The 20,979-nt window shown below is 40.9% G+C and overlaps 1 protein-coding gene across 1 annotated transcript in view; it reads right to left on the bottom strand.

Annotated features, from left to right (window-relative positions):
* Positions 1 to 20,979, bottom strand: part of LUZP4 (leucine zipper protein 4) — a 54,044-nt gene that overhangs the window by 7,771 nt on the left and 25,294 nt on the right.

Below are 20,979 nucleotides of genomic sequence, written 5' to 3'. Positions count from 1 at the left end.
TGCTTACAGCTATAGACAGTGATTATAATAACAAAAGCAACGAAAAGCAAAGGTTAAAGTATAAGGAACAGATTCAACATGGAGTCAGAATTGGCTCTTCCCTGTTACATCTTCAGAGCAGTCCCTCAGAGCTATCTGAGAGGCTGTCTTCTGGGCTTAATTCCTCAGAAAGTCTGCCAAATTAAACATAATTCTCAACTTTTAGGTTGTGCGTTTTTTTTTCAGTCAACAAAGTAGATTCGCATAGTTCAAACCTGTGTTGTTCAAGGGTCAACTGTATAAGGGAGTGCACTATCAGAACATTTTACAGGACACCACAGGAAGATTTTTGAATCTCCAACCCTTCTCCCTCATCAGCCCTGAAACAATCAGTATCCAGCCTACAGACACCCAATGAGATAGGTGATTTCCCATATAGGAAAGCAAAACTTCCAGAGAGGAGAAAATGAAGCACTGGTATCTTTCACAATGAAGTAAGTGCTTTCACATGAGGGAGTGCTCTGCCTTGTGGCACTCAAATTCAATTTGCAGTGCCTTTAAACTTTTCCTGTCCTCAGAGTGACCAAAAATAACATCAAGTTCTGTCTCAGAATTGCATAAGGATTAAACAAAATAGAAAATTTCTCAAGGCTCATGCCGACCTACAGCTACAGTTGAGAAATATTTATCCAATGCTTTATGACAGGGATGGCTCAATGGGTAAACCATGTGGATTAATAATAACACTTTTAAGGGAGTTCACTGGTGGCCTATTGGTTAGGATTCCGGGCTTTCACTGCCTTGGCCCATGTTCATCCCTGGTTCATTCCCCTGGTTGGGGAACTGAGATCCCACAAGCTGCACAGTATGGCCAAAAAATTAAAGAAAAAAAATAACACCTTTAAATTGAATAATACTTTAAAGTTTACAGAGCATTTCCACATAAAAGCTCTTAGCACAGTACCTGGCATATATGAGACACTCAATAAATAAGATAATAAATTGAACAAACAATTATTAAGTGTCTGATATATACTGTGCCCCCACACTTAAAGGTCAGCAGAGATTAGCCTCACTTTTAAAGAAGAAAACAGGAATTTCCTGGTGGTCCAGTGGTTAGGACTCTGCACTCTCACTGCCGAGGGCTCGGGTTCAGTCCCTGGTAGGGGAACCAAAATCCCACAAACCATGTGGCGTGGCCAAAAAGAAGAAGAAAACAGACTCAGGAAGATTGCATGACTTACTTGAGGGCAGAAAATTATTCTGTTAACAAGCTAGAACAGATTCTAGTCCAAGACCCTTGCCACTACATTACACTTCCTCCTTTGAAAGCTCAGCTATTCCCCAGAATTAAAACAGCAGCACTGAGGCTAGTGACCATTCATTTGAATGTGGTATTCCTACTAAAATAGCATTTTCCTTTCAATTCTATTTGAAATTAATTGCACAAAGTCAAGTTTAGCATTCAATTAATGTAATAGCAACCTCTAATCCAGTATTCAAGCACCCATTTTGCCCTGTCCCCCTGATTCCTATGGCATGGCTTTAAATCCTGTCTGTGGCCTTATTTGCCCAAAAGGACTTCAGCCATTTGAGCTTTGAATCAAACCACCCTGCAACTCACATAATTCTTTTAAACTCATGAGTGAAGTATATAAAATGGCTCTGGAAATACCTAGAGTCCTCTTCCCCTAAATTCAAATCCTTCTCCATTAGTTTAGCTTACACATAACATTATAAAGACTTCAGTTTTAAGGTCATCCTGAGAGTGCTACATTAATCCCACAGGATTTTTTGAATCCTTTCCTTTTGAATATATTACTGTATGGAAGCATTTTCCCGTCTCAGTTTGACTCAATCCAAATGTCACATAACTCCCTAGTAATATGAATGAACAAACGTCAGAGAAAGAGTAGCGAATAGCAGTAGTATTACAGAAAGCAAAACATTGTACATTTCATACAAGATGGGATTTTTATAAAAATGTCATTCGCAAATAGGTTTTACAGAGATTGTCAAAGTTCAACAAATGTGTATAAGTTTCATATCTGCTACCTGGCCAACAGCATCAAGATATTTTGACTCATGGTAACTGTTTTAGAAGAGAGAAGGTAGAAATATGCTCCGGTATCCATCCAAATCTACAATAAGGAGACTCTCTGAGTCAATAATACATTATTTTCCCACTTATTTAGCCATACCTTAAGGTCATTCATTGACCTAGACTACAAAGGATTTTGTTATGGTGTTGACATATAAATTTTCTTAAAAATGGTCACTGCTTTCACCTAATTTAGACTCATAAGTGATAGTACTGGCTTCTCTTTAAAATATAAGCAGCCCTGTAATATGGGTTCCGGTTTAATGACTACACCCACAGCTGCTATATAAAATTCATTTAACTAATAAGAAATTCAATTTTCTCTTTGTTATTTTTCCATTTTTGTTATACTTATCCCACAATTGAATTTCACATCAATTGTGCAAAAGGGTCACTTGTACAAGGGGAGATAAGCACACCAAAGTAGGGTACAGGAAAACAAGCTACACAATAGACAGCAGAAATTTGTCCTGACAGTCTGTAACACAGGTAAATGAAACTCTGTTTAAAAGATGAAAAGGGGACTTCCCTGGTGGCGCAGTGGTTAAGAATCCGCCTGCCAATGCAGGGGACACGGGTTCGAGCTCTGGTCTGGGAAGATCCCACATGCTGTGGAGCAACTAAGCCCGCGAGCCACAACTACTGAGCCCACATGCCACAACAGCTGAAGCCCGTGCACCTAGAGCCCGAGCTCTGCAAAGAGAAGCCACCGCAATGAGAAGCCCGTGCACTGCAACAAAGAGTAGCCCCTGCTCGCCGCAAATAGAGAAAGCCCGCGCGCAGCAACAAAGACCCAATGCAGCCAAAAATAAATTAAATTAAATTAAAAAAAAAAAGAAATTGCTGTTTCCAGCTATTGAGTCAGAACATTGGCTCCATCTTTAAAAAAAAAAAAAAAAAAGATGAAAAGGATGTCACTGGTATATCCTAACCTTGAAAATAATCATCCACACACTAACTACTGTATTTTTGCCTTAGGCTCCTGTAGATAGAAGTGGTGAACAGGGAGGTGCAGTTCTCATTAAGTTCCTGCTGTTGCCAGTTCCAATTCTGGTATTATTTTTGCCTTTTATTTCTAAAAAAAACCACTGTAATACCTTTTGGGAATGTTTGTTAGGGACAAAAATGAAAATAAATTTGTAGAGCCTTTTCCTATTTTATTACAATGGAAGCAATATCCTTGCATTCAATGTAAATAATATAATATTTTATATAATATATAAGTGTATAAATAATATCAAATTATATATGTAATATACAAATAATATAAAATTGCTTTTCTAATGCATATGCGTAGTTATCCAAAGACAAAGATATATATATTGTTAAAAGTAATCTTTTCACTTTAATGAAAACTTTAATGGAAATTTATTGGAAAAGTATAGATTTCTCACCAACTTATAGAAACAACATGTATTTGCTCTTTATGATATATTTTTCTTGGCTTCAAACTGGAAGAGCCTTAAATGACTAATCAAAAGTTTTGCCTGTTGCCACTGAAAAGATCAAAACCTGGACTCATTTGTTTGAAATGGTATAAATATGGTTATGGAGAACCAATGTTTAAGAGCATGAACCAGTGACCTCTTAAGATTTTTTTACAACCCTAAAATTATGAAATTTTACTATCATATGCAGCCTCCAACTAACTTACCATATTCAATTCGACATCTTTCCTCGGCCTTCCAACCATGATTTGAGCCTATCTTTTCCAAATTACATTCTCCAGTATCCTCCTAGCTCTAATCATCTACTGTAATGACAGTGCCTCCTAAATCTGTTGAATCTGCTATTGTCCAAGTTAAACCAAACAAACACCTCCCTCAGTCTCCCAAAGCTTGACATTATCTACTGTTTAAACCCCATCCCACAACCAAATGATTTTCAACCTCTCTCAAGTCGGCTACATCTCTAAAGTTTGATATCCAAATCCAGAGAGAGAGAGTAGGTAACTACTCCAGCTACCCAAAAGTGAGGCTAGGCTGTAGGTCCACTTTCTGAAGGACATATAGCAAACATTTACTCAACTTTTTCCACATGTTTGTGCACATTACCTGTAGTATCTCATTTAATCCTCAACAACTCTATGATGCAGATACTACTCAACTGAGGAAACTCAGGCTCCAAGAGATAAAGAAACTTGCACAAGGTCAAACAACCACTAAATCTGGGGGACCAGGCTGCTCTGCAAATGTGACCCCTAATTCTCTGAATTTTGAGAGAAACTCATTGCTTTGGCTATTTATCAGCTTATATTTTTACCTCTATAAGCATCTGTTAAACACCAATCAATGAAATCAACACAAAGGAAAGTGCAGAAACCATTTGGGTTTACCTAAGTGCTATAAATTGCCCTCAGTTCTGGGACTTTCCCCCCACTCAGAGTCCCTGTGACAGGGCCGGGCCTAGAATAAGGCAAGTGAAGCACTTACCTCAGGCATAAAATTTAAGGAGGCTCCAAAAAACTCAGTATGCAAGGTAAAAGTAATATTTAACACAATATTTTCAAAAATGAAAATCAATGCAAGAACAATCCCTGATGAACAAAATATCAACAACAAAAAAAGACCAGATCAGACCCTGTACTTGAACAACTTTGCCTTACTTGCCTCACTCCAATTCCTTTATTTACAAAAGAAAAAAACTGTTTACCAAAATAGGTGACCTGCCAGAGGGTTGTACCTTGGTTTTTAAAAATATTTTACTAAAATATTATTTATCTTGGGGGGTAGGGTAAATTGGGAGATTGGGATTGACATATACACACTACTATATATGAGTTAGATAACTAATAAGAACCTACTGTATAGCACAGGGAACTCTACTCAGTATACTGTAATGACCTATATGGGAATAGAATCTAAAAAAGAGTGAATATATGTATATGTATAACTGATTCACTTTGCTGTTCAACAGAAACTAACACAACATTGTAAATCAACTATACTCCAATAAACATTAATTTTAAAAATATTATTTATCTTGATCACTGAAATTTTGGTGCCTCTTTAAATTCTGCACCCTTGGCAAGTGCCTCACTTGCCTGACCATAGTCCCAGCCCTCCCCAGTGACCAAATACTATTTTTAAAAAGTCATTTTAATGCCACAAAATGTTTAGGAACTCATGTTGGAGCTGGGGGTGGGGAGCAAGCAGTAGTGTGGAATCCACAAGGTCTATGTCTTAGAAGAGTAAAGCCTGTTGATACCGATCATGAAATAGATTGTTAGAAACATGTGAAAGCAGAAAAAAAGAAAAACAAGAAAATTTCTTAGGTACTATTCATGGCCATTCCCCCTCAGAAGCAAAGGGGGAGGGTAGGAAACTTCCTCAACCTCATAAAAGGCATCTATGAAAAACCCACAGCTAAAATGATGATTAATGGTAAAAGACTGAAAGCTTTGCCTCTGAGATCAGAAACAAGTTTCCCCTAAGATCAGAAACAAGTTAAGGACATTTGCTCTCACCACATCTATTTAACATTTCATTGGAAATTGTAGCCAGGACAATTAGTCAAGAAAAAGAAATAAAAGGCAACCAGATCTGAAATAAAGAAGTAAAACTATCCCTATTCTCAGATGCCATGATCACGTATAGAGAAAATCCTAAGGATACACACATACACACACACATATTAGAGCTAATAAACAAGTTCAGCAAGGTTGCAGAATACAAGATCCATACACAAAAATAAATTCTATTTCTATACCCTAGCAATGAACTACCCAAAAATGGTTAAGAAAGCAATCCCACCAAGAAGACCATTTAATAGGAGAAAGAATAGTCTTTTTAACAAATGAACTGGATATTCACATGCAAAAGAATTTAAAATAAGTTCGATCCTACCTCATTCTATCTGCAAAAATTTAACTCAAGATGAATCAAAGATGTGAATATAAAAGTGCAAACTAGAAAACTCTTAGATGGAAATACAGGAGTAAATCTTCATCATTTCTTAGATATGATACCAAAGCATGAAAAACAGAAGAAAAAAATAAATTGTACTTCATCAAAATTAAAAACTTTTGTGCTTCAAAGGACACTCAAGAAAGTGAAAAAACAACCACAAAATAGGAGAAAATACTTGTAAATCATGTATCTGAGAAGGTTCTAGTATCCACAACATATAAAGAACTCAACAATAAAAAGGCAATCCACTTTCATTTCAAAAGTCCACCCTCCCTGCTTTGCTCTCTCACCCTCCTTATTTCTATGGTTCATTCTGCCTGCTCCCTACCACTTCTGAGGTTTTCCTGGCTGCAATGCTCTGCTCATTTCTGAGGTCTGCCCTCCCCGTTTCCTCTTCCACTCTCTTTCCTAAAGTCCACTCTCCCTGCTCCTTGCTCTCCCCACTTTTTTTTCTCCCCACTTCTAATGATTGCCCTTACTGCTGCTCCCTGTCTCATATTTTAGGTCTGAACCCCTGTCCTTGCTCCTCATTTCTGAAGTCTGTCCTTCATCTCTTTCCTCATTTATAAGATCAGCCCTCCCTGCTCCGTGCCCTTCCATTTCTAAGTTCCGCTGTCCCTGCTCTGCTCTCCCACCCTCATCTCTAAGGTGAAACCTCTTCCTACTGCTCTTCCCATTTTCAAGTTCGACCCTCCCTTGCTCCTCCCCTCCATATCAAGTCGGCCCTCACTGCCCTGCTCCTCCCCCTCTCATTTCTAAAGTCACTGATGCTGTGCTGCTCCTCCCCCCCGCCAACCCCACCCCCGTCCCGCCCCCCCCCCATGGCTAAGGTTTTCTCCTCCTCTGCTCGGTGCTGCCCCACCCCCCACCCCACCCCACCCCACCCCCACCCCCCACCCCACCCCCACCCCCCCACCCCACCCCCCCACCCCACCCCACCCCCAGCCCCCCACCCCACCCCCCCACCCCACTCCCACCACCCCCCCCACCCCACCCCACCCCACCCCACCCCCGCCCCCACTTCCGCACCCTGCCATGGCTAAGGTTTTCTCCTCCTCTGCTGGGTGCTGCCCCACCCCCACCCACCGCTAACCCTGCCTCATTTAAGCAGTCCGTCCTCTCTCCCTCCCTCCCGCTGCCCATTTTTAAGTGGATGAGAGCGAGTAGAGGTCTGAGGTGAGACACTAGAGAGCACCAGCAGAAGGCAAAGGCGGTCTATGCTGAATCGGCACCAGTCAACAAGCAGGCAACCAAATAAACCATGCCTTTGCCCAGTCTGGCTGCTCAACCGCCACTCCTCACAAATTAGCCTTAGCCTTGCTTCTCCAACCCCTGGAATCCAGTCCTTTGTGACACCCAGCGAAGAGCGAGGGACTGTGAAAGGGCGGGTAACTTGCTATCATTCCGTAAGAGCGTAAAATATACGGACACAGCCGGCTTTTTATTTCCCACACCTGACCCCTTCCCGCAATCTCTACTCCGCGATTTCTGTCAGCTTTGGCCAGTTTCCCACCTAAGAGGTCAGGGCTGACCTGACGCGGAAAATGGGAACAGAGAGGAGAGGCAGGGGCCAGCAGGCTGGGCCGGTGCTTTATCTACATGGAGGCGGGTGCTGGCACAGAGGGGAAGCCTCCTCACCCAGGGGTTGTGCCTCACAGCGCCGCTTCCAGCCTGCCCTTCTCCAGTCAGCCCCGACTAGCAGGGGCTGGGATCTGGGATCTACATACCTAGGGACATGTCTAGAAAGTCCATCCCGCCTCTATTTTTGGTGTCTGTAAGCACCTTTCCATGAAATATTAGTTCGGAAACCGAAGCCATCTCCTCAGCGAGGCGGCACCGCACTGTGATCTACTGTGGTGCCCCCTCACGGTTTCCTCAGGCAGGCGAAACTCGTCAGCCAATCACAGTCCTTTGCTTTGCTGTTGCTAAGGCCCAGGGGGTAGAGCTTGGAATCTACCCTCCCAGGTGTCCAATCAGGAACCTGGCTCACCAGAAAAAAAAAAAGAAGACCTGCCCATTTCTTTCCCGCGCTTTTTAAAAACTGTCTCTTCTCCTGTGCATCCACCGCTCAGTCAGACACTTTTTTTTTTTTTTCTGTGATGGCTTGATCCTTGCTTTTCATAGCTCTTAGAAGAACCCCATTTCTCCTCTTTGAGGCTGGCATTCCTCGCGAATAAAACCTTAAGTTTTTGACGTGATGGACTGGTTCCCTGTTTCTCTCAAATTTGAAGAGCTACCACAAATCTAGCAGTTTAGACTCATCCACAGGCATACAGTGCCACATACTTTTTCATGACTTCCCTAAAGGTGCATCCATGACATTCTTTAAGAAAAATGTAATTGTTGCTCTTATTGCCTAATACTGCTCAGTATACACTACTTTTAAATGTTAGAGGAACCCTGTGTCACTGGTTCTTCAGGGGAAATAAAAATCAAATTAATAATTTTCGAGAGCTGAAAACTTGTTCAAGTTGTTACAGAAACCACAACATAAATGTCAGAAGAGATTTAAAAATGTAAATTATTTAATTATTTGTTGTATTTAAGTCATTGCTTAGCACCAGGATCCTAAAGGTTAATAGGTCAGCCTTTTTCTCAAGGCATATACAGTTGCCTGAAAACAATAAATACATGCAAAATATTAATTTAGGTGCTATAATTCAGTCCATACAACAAATACTGAACTCCTTACTGTGTTAGGCTCTGGGGATACTGGTAGCTACAAAATATATATATGAGACAAAGGAGAAAATCCACCTTGTGTATCAGGAAAAAATCATTTAAGACTTGAAAAATTAGGGAATAATTTTAGCGGTGGGAAGGGTATTTCCTGGCAGAGGAAGCATCACTACCAGCACACTTTGGAAAGTGCAAGCCATTCCGTGTGGTGGGGTACTGAAAGGTGAATCTGAAGAGATCAGCAGAGATTAGATTATGGAGGACTTTTATATTATGTGAAAGGTTTGGAACAATTTTTTCCTATCAGATTTATTGAGTTATAGAGTGATAAGGGAAGAGGATCAAAGACAGAACCCCAAGGAAATTACAAAGGAAATTGAACAGAAAATATCAGAGTTATGGGAAAAACCAGGAAAGTGGTATCCAGGAAATAAAGGGAGAATTCCAAGAGGAACTTAACAGTCCACTGGGTCAAGTGTTGCTGGAAGGTCAAATTAGCTAAGAACTGAATTCATTCAATTTAGCAATTAAGAGTTTTTTGGGGGGGCTTCCCTGGTGGCACCGTGGTTGAGAATCTGCCTGCCAATGCAGGGGACACGGGTTTGAGCCCTGGTCTGGGAAGATCCCACATGCCGCGGAGCAACTAAGCCCGTGCGCCACAACTACTGAGCCTGCGCGTCTGGAGCCTGTGCTCCGCAACAGGAGAGGCCGCGACAGTGAGAGGCCCGCGCACCACGATGAAGAGTGGCCCCCGCTTGCCGCAACTAGAGAAAGCCCTCACACAGAAACGAAGACCCAACACAGCCATAAATAAATAAATTTTAAAAGAGTTTTATTTTTTAACCTTCAGCAGAGTTCTAACAGACTATAAGTTGAGGATTGATCAATTAATTAATTAATTTTTATTTAGCAAATATAGCATTTACTATCTGCCAGGCACTGTTCTAAGAGCTTTATTAGTCACTCATTTAATCTTCATGATAACCCTGTAACCGAGCAGGACCCCATGAGGACCTTCCCAGGACAGGCCTTCCCCCATATCCTCTGCTTTAGCTCCTCTCTGAAGTACCTAGATAATAGTATTTGATGCACATTTCCTGAGTTGTTTTGCAGATGTAAACCCCCCCCACCCCACCCCCACCCCACCCCCACCCCCCCCACCCCACCCCCACCCCGCAACAAATGGAAGATGTTAACTACTTGATGACCATGAGCACATAGCCCCAGGCCTCCTGGAGCCTAAGGACTGATAATGTTAACCCCTGTGACACCACCCTGCTCCCTCACCATCAGCCAATCAGAGAACTGTGCACAAGCTGATCACATACCTGGCAACCCCACCCTCCCTCACTTGGCTTTTAAAAGTGCTTTGCTGAAACCCCTTCGGGGAGCTCGGGGCTTTTTAGGGCATGAGCCACCGCTTCTCCTTGCAGGGCCTTGCAATAAACCTTTCTCTGCTCTAAATTCTGACGTTTCAATTTGTTTGTCCTCGCTGTGTATCGGGCACATGAACTTGCGTTAACAATCCCATAAAGTAAGAACTAATATTATTTTTTTTTACAGGTAAGGAAATGAAGGCACAGAGGCATTACAAAATTTGCCCAAGGACACATAGCTAGTAAATACTGGAGCTACACTCAAACTCATGATTTTAACAGCTACTTCCACAAGGTGAAATAGAGTGCTTCTTGTTAATGGAAAAGATTTAGTTCAACATGTTTTAGGTTATGGGAAGGGAGGTAGGGAAAAGAGAGGCATTAAAAATAAAGGAAAAAAGAATAGGAAATAATCAATGGACACATTTCCTATGCTAGAGGAGACAGAAAGAATGGAATTAAGAGTGCAATTGGAAAAATGAGTCTTGAATACGAGAAGAAATAAATGTATAATAAAGGTAAAATCTTAACGAATGAAAAACTTCCTGTGTATTACACAAGCTTTCTTAGGCCTCACCTTCAGCCTGTGGGTATTAATAAGACTTACATTAATAGCAATAACTCAAATTTCAATGGTTTCTCTTTCTGTATATTCTTGAAATATATCCATCTCCCTGAAGAATGTTTCCCTTAATATTTCCTGGGGGGGGGGGGTCTTTCATAATGTAACCACAAACAATCCAGTTAGGTGCCATACATAATCTGCTATTTCTTTCTTTTTCTCTTCCTCTGGAGTCCTTTTCTTGATGTCTCAGTCTCCATCATCTCCTGCTACAAATGAGGAATTTGGAAACCTTAAGAAGTTAAAAACCACATGCTAAAGTGTAGAACTTCTGTCCTTCTTCTGGGTCACATCTATTAGAGGGATACCAAAGTGATACTTCTAGAACCCCAATGTATTAAAGACTTTTACTGGAACATTTTTTTTCCAGTTTTTTTTGTTGTTGTTGGCAGTACTGGTGGTGTTTTGTTTTGTTTTTGTTTTTAAATTTGCCCTCCCCGCTCTCTCTATGTTTCAGAATTGAGTCTAGTAGAAATTGGGCCAGGTGACAACGTGAGAGAGATCTCTCATAAAATTACTTTGCATAAAAATTGCTTCTGTCATCTGACAAATAAGAATGTCATTTAAAAAGCAGAAACTAACACACCATTGTAAAGCAATTATACTCCAAAAAAGATGTTTAAAAAATTAATTAATTAATTAATTTTAAAAAATAAGAATGTCATTTAATAAGTCTGGCCTTGTGTAACTTTTTCTCTGCTTTCAGTCAAATAGACTTAGGTTCAAACTAGGTCCCCTCCTACATAAGGATAAATGTACAGTTCTGAATGTTGTTTCTCCAAATCAATTGTAGGACAATTGGGTATTTTTAGTCAAGGATCTTTTGGTTGGAAATAATAGAAGCCTATTTCAGCTAGGTTAAACAAAAAGGAAGATTTATTAGAAGAATCCAGTGGAGGTCAGCAGTATGAAGTATAGTTTATCCTCCAAAAAGATTGGAACTGGTTAATTTATTTGATATACCAGCAGTATTTGATGCATTTGATTGCTTTTTACTACCTGAAACGCTTTCTTCACTTGACTGCTAGGACACCACGCTTTCCTGGGTTTCCTCCTACCTTACTGACTGCTCCATTTCAGTTTTCTTTTCTGGTCCCTCCTCATCTCCCTGACCTGTAAACCACTGGTGTTCAAACTTTAGCATATATCAGAGTCACTTGGAAGACTTATTAAAATACAGCTTGCTGGGCTTCACCCCCAGAGTTTCTGATTCAGTAGGTCAGGAATAGGGTAGGAAAATGTGCATTTCTAACAAGTTCCCATGTGTTGCTGATGTTGCTGGTCTAGGGACCATACTCTGAGAACAACTGCTTCGAATGGTGGAGCCAGAGCCCAGTCCTTAGACAATTTCTCTATTTACATACACTGCCTCAGTGATTTCATCCAGTTTCATGGTTTTCAAAAGTAGCTATACAACTAATGTCTTCCAAATTTGAATCTCTAGCTCAGACCTCTCCACTGAAAGTTTGTATAACTGACTATCTACTTGACATCTCTACTCAAATATACAATGGTCATCAGAAATTTAATTTTTCAAGACCAAATTCTTTTTTTAAAAATTTTTTATTGAAGTATAGTTGATTTACAATGTTGTATTTGTACTGCTATACAGCAATGACTCAATGTTGTACTGCTGTACAGCAAAGTGACTCAGTTATACATATATATACATTCTTTTTCTTTTTCTTTTTAATATTTCATTCTTTTTTTTATGGCTGTCACTTTTATTTATTTATTTATTTATTTTTGGCTGCGTTGGGTCTTCATTGCTGCTCACGGGCTTTCTCTAGTTGCGGAGAGTGGGGCCTACTCTTCGTTGCGATGCGCGGGCTTCTCATTTCGGTGGCTTCTCTTGTTGCAGAGCACGGGCTCTAGGCGCATGGGCTTCAGTAGTTGTGGCACGTGGGCTCAGTAGTTGTGGCACACAGGCTTAGTTGCTCCGTAGCATGTGGGACCTTCCTAGACTAGGGCTCGAACCCATGTCCCCTGAATTGGCAGGTGGATTCTTAACCACTGTACCACCAGGGAAGCCCTACATTCTTGTTCATATTCTTTTCCATTATGGCTTATTTCAGGATATTGAATATAGTTCCCTGTGCTATAGAGTAGGACCTTGTTGTTTATCCATTCTATATATAATAGTTTTCATCTGCTAATCCCAAACTCCCAGTCCGTCTCTCTCCCACCCCCTCCCCCAAGACCAAATTCTTATCTTACTGAAACCAAGCAGGACCCTGTGGGGCCCTCCTGGGCACAAAAGCTTTTCTCTGTCCCTGTTTATTGCAGGAAAAAGGCTTCAGCCTCCTAGACCTTCTTGAATATCAAAGGGCAGATTCAAACAGTTGCTCATCAGGGAAGTAAGGGAATGCAGGAACAAAGGAGGAACAATAAAGAAACAATAGTGCAGCAGTTAAAGGAGGGTCCTGGTTCTTCCTCAAGGGATATCCATAACAATAGCTTTGCCTTCTTCTGCAGGAACTAAGGCCCCCACCCAGGTGGAGGATGGTAACTTGGGGCTGAGCACAAGATTCCTGGAACACTGCCTTGTTACTGCTTCATCAACCAATCAGAAGAAACTCACACATCCTGCAGCCCTCACCCTAAATTTTGCCTATAAAAACTTTTCCCTGAAAACCACCTGGGAGTTCGTGGTTTTTGAGCATAAGCCACCCATTCTCCTTGCTTGACCCTGGGATAAGCCTTTCTCTGCTCCGAACTCTGATGTTTTGGTTTGTTTGGCCGGAACACAAACTTACGTTTGGTAACATTACCTTACAAAACCTGCTCCTCCCATGTTCTGCCCCATTTCAATAAATGGCATCTCCATTCTTCTATTTGCTCAGCACAAAAGTTTTGAAGTCATTTTTGACTATTTTCCTTCTATCACACCCTATATCCAGTCCATCTGCAAATCCTGTGAGCTCTACCTTCAAAATATATCCAGAATTTCATCACCACTTCTCACCACCTCTACTACTACCATCTTGATTCAAGCCATCATCATTTCTTGCCTGGATTATTGAAATAGCTTCCTAACTTATCTTCTTACTCTGACCTGGTTTATTGTGTCTAATCTCCACACAGAAGCTAAAATGAGGCTTTTAAAACATAAGTCACCTGTCCAGCAAATGAAGCTCCTTCCTATTTTGGGGGAAATCCTACCTTTAGATTCTTATTGGGAGGCAGATCCTGTCTCCCATTACAGCCGAAGAAAATTCTCAAGCAACTAGAGCAAAAAAATGACGTAGACTTGGCCTACATGGAATCTGGCATTAGTACAACAAAGAGAGTGTAGAATTCATTATGGCCACAATAGCCAGTTTCTAGGGGCAGCAACGGCAGTGGTGCAAATTTCAGTATCAGTGTATGGCAATGGTGGTCTCATCAGATTAATTTTGAGGTGTGATTTTAGTCGCAATTCTGATTTTCTAGCCTCTCGTGTTGACTGAAAAAAAACGCACAACCTAAATGTTGAGAATTATGTTTTATTCAGGGAAGGCAGCCTCTCATATAGTTCTGAGGGACTGTTCAAAAGAGATAAGGGAGGAGCCAGGATATATAGGAGTTTTTGCTGAAAAACACACATGTAGTTGGACATCAAAAGATTACTGCTGGGAATTCCCTGGCATTCCAGTGGTTAGGATTCTGCGCTTTCACTGCTGAGGGTGTGGGTTCAAACCTTGGTCAGGGAACTAAGATCCCGCAAGCTGTGCGGCACAGCCAAAAAAAAAAAAAACAAAACAAAAAGACAATATCTGAGGTTTAAGCATTTTGGACATACATCTATACTTTAAAAAAAAGATTACTGCTAATCACAAAAAACAGACATCTCAAGTTGATGATTTTCTATATATGGGAAGACGCAAGAGTCTGGGGTCGTTGAAATTATTCCTTTGATATACATCTCAACTATCTAGGGCTAGTATCCTGTTTTTCTCCATCCTGAATTCCCCTCAGGGTGTGCCACTGGGGGGCCCCCGCTGTGGCTGCTGATGGCTTTATGGCTGCAACATCCTTTGTTTACTGAAATGGCAGGCAACATTCTTTGTCCAACGTTGATTCCTGCCCTTTTTCTTGAGCCTAGTTCTTTAGAGTCCCTGGCTAGTCCTTGAACTACCCAACTGATGTTCAATAAATTCCTTCTATGCTTGAGGCAACCAGAGTTTGTCACATCCAATTAAGAACCCTGTTCCTACTGACATCAATAGAAATATCCAGTATAAGTGTTGTCAAACCCAGGTTCATGTGCCCAATGCACAGTGAGGCCAAACAAACAAAAAGGTTGGAGTTTGGAGCAGAGAAATGTTTATTGCAAGGGCCAAACAAGAGTACAGGCAGCTCATGCTCTAAAGATGCAAACTCCCAGGGAAGAGTTTTTAAAGGCAAATCTGGGGGGAGGGCTGCAGAGAGTGTGACTTTCTTCTGATTGGTTGGTGGTGAGGTAACAGGGTGGTGTTCCAGGAATCTCAATCATCAGCCTTCTGGCTCCAACCAGTCTGGGGTCCACATGCTTGTGCTCAGCCTGAAGTTACCATTTTCCACCTGGGCGGGGGCCTTAGTTCCTGTAGAAGAACTCAGAGCTTTTTACCAGATTGTTAAGTATAGCCCTTGAGGAGGAACCAGGACTTGCTCTTTTGCTGTACTGTTGTTTCTTGACTGCTTTTCTTCACTCCGTCACTTCCCTAGTTAGTAACTGAATCTGCCCTTTGGAACTCAGGGAAGGTCTAAGAGGCTGAAGCTTTTTCCCTGCAAACAAGAAAGGTGGGGGAATTCCCTGGTCCGGGTTCAATCCCCGATTGGGGAACTAAAATCCCACAAGCCACACAGTGCAGCCAAAAAAAAAAAAAAAAAAAACAGAAAGAAAGGGGGGATACAGAAAGGATTTTGTACCTGGGAGGGCTCCGTAAGGTCCTGCTCAGTTTCAATCTCCCCTTTTCTTTGATACTCCTCAATCTTGAGAGGAACAGGTGCGGGACAAGAAAGGGAATAGAGCTTTGGATAGAGAGGTTAATCATAGACTTGACAGGGGAACTCAGTTTCATAAGGGAAATAAATATCCATTATAAGGGAAAGTTTTCCTTTAGTATTGGCCACCATATATGAACTGATGAACTAGATTGAAACCAGGGAAAATCAACTAGATTTGTGAGGAGATTTAAATCATGTCATGTGAAGCAATATTGAAGAAATTGCGGATGTTTAGCCTATAGAGCAGAAATCTCAGAGGAGCATAATTGTTTTGAAATAATCCTATGGAAGAGGGAGGAATTTATTATTCTGTCTAGTACTAGAGGGCAGCACTAACCCAAGTGGATGAAATTTACAGGAAAACCAATTTCTGCACTGTACAGAGATATTCTAATAATTAAACCACAATAATGGGACAAAACTACAACAACAGGATAAGTTGCCTTGAATTGAGGTATGGACACTGGAAATATTGAAGCAGAAGCTAGATTATTGACTACTTCAGTGGGTTAGAATCAGTGACCTCTGACGTTCATTCTAAATCTGAGGTTAGAGTATAAGGAAAACAAACAGTGGTGACTCCTCTGCCCAATTATTTCAGTCATACAATCTAGAGACCAATATCAGTCTCTTGGGTTTTTAAAGTAGTAAGTAGGCATGATAAGAAAGGAACAAATAGGTAATCATTCCCATCTAGAGAGGTGATAGTAGCATAGAAGATTTTATGTACCTGGAGATTAAGCATTATATTTCAGTAAGAAATTAGGTATTAATTTACATACACTTAGCTATCCTTTCTAAGTCAGATTTTCCTGGCAGAGTACGATAACAAATTACCTTGATTTAAAGGTTAAATTCTTTAGGGAAAGAACTCTGTTATACTGTTCTTAGCAGGTACTTTTAGGAATACAGTCATTCCAATTCTAGGTTATATCTTTTTTAACATGAACATAATTTATTGTTTGGTTGGTAATTAGTTGATCCTTGAGTAACCAAATATATGTCCCAGCAATATTTAAAGCAAGCTCCTATTGCTTCCTTTTTTTAAAAAAAAAAAAAGTTATTTAATTTCTTTGGCTGCTCCAGGTCTTAGTTGCTGCATGCAGGATCTTCGTTGCAGCATGCAGGATCTTTAGTTGCAGCATGTGGGATCTTTTTTTTTTTTTTCAGTTGGGGCATGCAGGCTCTTAGTTGCGGCATGCAGGATCTAGTTCTCTGACCAGGGATCAAACCTGGGCCCCCTGCATTGGGAGCGTGGAGTCTTTTTTTTTTAATATATTATTTTTTAAAATTAATTTATTTTATTTTATTTATTTTTGGCTGCGTTGGGTCTTCGTTGCAGCACGCGGGCTTTCTCTAGTTGCTGCGAGCGGGGGTTACTCTTCGTTGCGGTGCGCAGGCTTCTCCTTGTGGTGGCTTCTCTTGTTGTGGAACACGGGCTCTAGGCACACAGGCTTCAGTAGTTGTGGCTCACGGGGCTTAGTTGCTCCACAGCATGTGGGATCTTCCTGGACCAGGGCTCAAACCCATGTCCCCTGCACTGGCAGGCAGATTCTTAACCACTGTGCCACCAGGGAAGTCCCTCCTATTTCTTCCTTTAAAAACAAAAAACAAAAAAAAAACAACTTTTAAAATTGTACGTTTAAATTATCGATTTCATTCATATATGTAATTTGGAAAACAGAAAAAGTAAGTTGGAAAGAAAAGAAAAATAACTAAATATTCAAAGATAACTCTAAACATTTTGTATATTTCCTTCTAGCTATACTTTCACATAAAAGATTTTTGTGTAGGTAAAACTTACATAGTAAAAGACCATATATACATACATGGCGGAGAGCAGTTCAGGGTAAGGGAGCCCAGGAGAACTGCTCTGCTACGTGGCTTGCATTCTCAGGTTTTATGGTAATGGAGTTAATTTCCGGATTGTCTCTGGCCAGTTATCTTGCTTGGCCCATATTTGGTCTAACTCAGGGTCCTTTCTGGTGGCACGTGCATCTCTCAGCCAAGATGGATTCCAGCACGAGGGGTTCTGGGAGGTTGGCAGGACATATCATCTCCCTCCTCCTTTTGGTCCCTCCTGAATTCTCTGGGTAGTTTTTGGTTAGTTTTCGGCAGCAGCACCACATTCTTTATCGGGACCTCCTGTTGTGAGACAACTCCGTCAAGCAGTTGTCATCATGCCTGGCCAAGGCAGGCGGTCAACAGTTCCCTAACACACACACAGACACACACACACACACACATAATGTTATTCCTTGCTTTCCCCCAAGATTGATAAGGGTTTGCTTATGTAACTAAAAAAAATCTTTACATGCATAGTTTTAAATGCCTGCCTAATGTTGTTGCTACTTAACCTCAGGGACACATCCTTAATTTTGTGATTATCACTACAGTCCTAGTAGTTAATACTCTCTTGGGGTAATTTTACCCATATTTTTAAAAACCATTTTATGAGAGGTTTTTGCTTATCATCTACTGATATGATCATGTGATTTTTCTTCTGTAGCCTGTTTGATGTGGTGGATTACATTAATTGATTTTTATTTTATTTATCTATTTTTGGCCACACCATGCAACATGTGGAATCTTAGCTTCCCGACCAGGGATTGAACCTGCACCCCCTGTAGTGGAAGCGCAGAGTCTTAACCACTGGACTGCCAGGGAAGTCCTACATTAATTGATTTTTAAATCATGTGCTTTAATAGAACACAATTCAAATGTTACCGAACATAAGTTTGTGTGCCTGAGGTACAGTGAGGCCAAACAAACTGAAACGACAGAGTTTCGAGCAGAGAAAGGTTTATTGCAGGGCCAAGCAAGGAGAACGTATGAACTGTGCTCAAAAAATCCGAACTCCCTGATGGTTTTCGGGGAGAAGTTTTTATAGTCAAAATTTGCAGTGAGGGCTTCAGGGTGTGTGACTTTCATCTCATTGGTTGGTGGTGAGGTAACAGGGTGGTGCTCCAGGAGTCTTACCCTCATCCTGCAATTGCCATCCTCCACCTGTATGGGGGCCTTAGTTCCGGCAGAAGAACTCAAAGATATTGTTATGCATACTCCTTAGGAGGAACCAGGACTGTACCCTAAGGCTGCACTATTGTTTCTTGATTTCTCCTCCTTTGTTTCTGCATCCCCCTTCCTTCCCTGATTAGCAACTGTTTGAATCTGCCCTTGGAACTCAGGGAAGGTCAAGGAGGCTGAATGAAGCCTATTTCTTACAAACAAGAAATGGGGGACATGGAAAGGATTTGTACCAGGGAGGGCTCCACAGGGTCCTGCTCGGTTTCACAAACATCTTGCTTTGTTGGAATGATTTCTTTGAACTTAGTTGCTGAATTTTCTGCAAGAAAAAATACAGGTTATAATCTTGTACAAATTATGTTTTGTACATGTTGCTAAAATCTTGGCTCTCTGTGTCCCAATGCCAAACAGAAATACAGAGACGGAGTTATGGAGGAGAAAGAAAGAGGGGCTTTATTTCTTTGCTAGGCAAAGGGGGGACACAGTAGGCTAGTGCCTCAAGAACTGTGCCCCGCTCCCTGGAGAATAGGGAGAGGTCTTATAGTCAGGGCTATAAGGGGTATGCTATAAGGATCAAAGCAGTAACAGTCTTGCATTCTTCTTTCTTCTGCAAGAGTTTCAAAACGGTAGGGTTGCTGACAAGATTAGGGTGTGTGCAGGGTCTCAGGTAGTCTCTTAATCTTGATGAGCTTCTCTGGTCCCTTTAATCTTGCCTCAGGTGGTTTCGTGGCTGCTCCTCCCTTGATTAGCAACTGTTCGAATCTGCCCTTTGGAACTCAGGGAAGGTCATGGAGGTTGGAGTCTTGCCTACAAGAGATGGGGGACAAAAATGCCTCTGTGCCAAGGAGCCCCACAGGGCCTTGCTCGGCATCATAGATAGGTTTCAAACAGAAGGGTTCTGAGGAGACTTTCATTTAAAGGCTAATATTTCTAACAATTACTAATTATACAGTTAGATTTTTAAAAAAACGTTTTCTCATAACTACTCTTTTTTGCTACATATTAGGTAGCCTAGCAGGTTTTCAAATATTTAGGTATATGAGTGTACAATCGTAGAAGGAGAGGATTACTTAACTTTTAAAGAAAATAATACAATTTTTACAGTAAACTCTTTGAACTTTTATCAAAGTTCATGTTCACAGTTTTCAAAATTGCACAATGAGTGTTTTCCTAGAAAGTAAATCATTTGTTATTTCCTGCTATGTTGCAATTCTAGGTTACAAGACTGGCTAATGATAGATAGCAAATAGAATAGAAATAAATGGGGCAAACATTTATTACTCTTTTTTTTTTTTAATTTTTATTTATTTATTTATTTATTTATTTATGGCTGTGTTGGGTCTTCGTTTCTGTGCGAGGGCTTTCTCCAGTTGCGGCAAGCGGGGGCCACTCTTCATCGCAGTGCACGGGCCTCTCACTATCGCGGCCTCTCCTGTTGGGGAGCACAGGTTCCAGACGCGCAGGCTCAGTAATTGTGGCTCACGGGCCCAGCTGCTCCGCGGCTTGTGGGATCTTCCCAGACCAGGGCTCGAACCCGTGTCCCCTGCATTGGCAGGCAGATTCTCAACCACTGCGCCACCAGGGAAGCCCCCAACATTTATTACTCTTATAGGTTTTTTTTTCTATTCCAGTTTCTAACTTCTGACATTTCACTGGGGGCATTAGTGGTGGGGGAATTTAAACTCTGAAAAACAAGAGAAATGAAATAATTTATGTAAATATATACAAGTAGAAGTTACAAAAGAATAGAACTCAACATTTACAGTTATACTAATTTTTTCCCACACAATTGAATTGCATATAACATATACTGAAATGTATAAAGAAATTTGAGGGGGGGAATTTTAGCCAAATTCAATTTGACATTTTCAAGTGTCAGTTGCACTTTTTGGAGTTGCATTTGAGAATGCTGAGTATCACTACCTTTAACTCAAAATGCTAAGCACAACAAGAATATCTTTGAGGCTAAATACAAAACAAGGGGATTAGTTCATTCATTTATTCATTAAACATTTATTGACTACTTATTATCTCTCTTGTACTTTACTAAATTCTACCATGCAGATAGTGGAGACACAGTAGGGAGAGAGACAAGTACAAAAATTATAAAAATGACAGTGAATTGTGAAAAGTGATATAACACACCAATGAACAATGTGCTGTAGAATCACAGAGGATGGAATAACAGCTCTCTCTTAGGGTATGAAGGTGTAGAGAAACAATTACGAACACATATGCACCTAGCAACAGGGCCCCCAAATACATGAAACAAAAACTGACAGAATTGAATTGAGAAATAGACAATTTGACAATAATAGTTGG

This window comes from Balaenoptera musculus, chromosome X (assembly GCF_009873245.2).
Source record: "Balaenoptera musculus isolate JJ_BM4_2016_0621 chromosome X, mBalMus1.pri.v3, whole genome shotgun sequence".
Classification (NCBI taxonomy): domain Eukaryota; kingdom Metazoa; phylum Chordata; class Mammalia; order Artiodactyla; family Balaenopteridae; genus Balaenoptera; species Balaenoptera musculus.
Note: the sequence above shows the minus strand (reverse complement) of the source record. Positions and strands in the feature narration are given on the sequence as shown.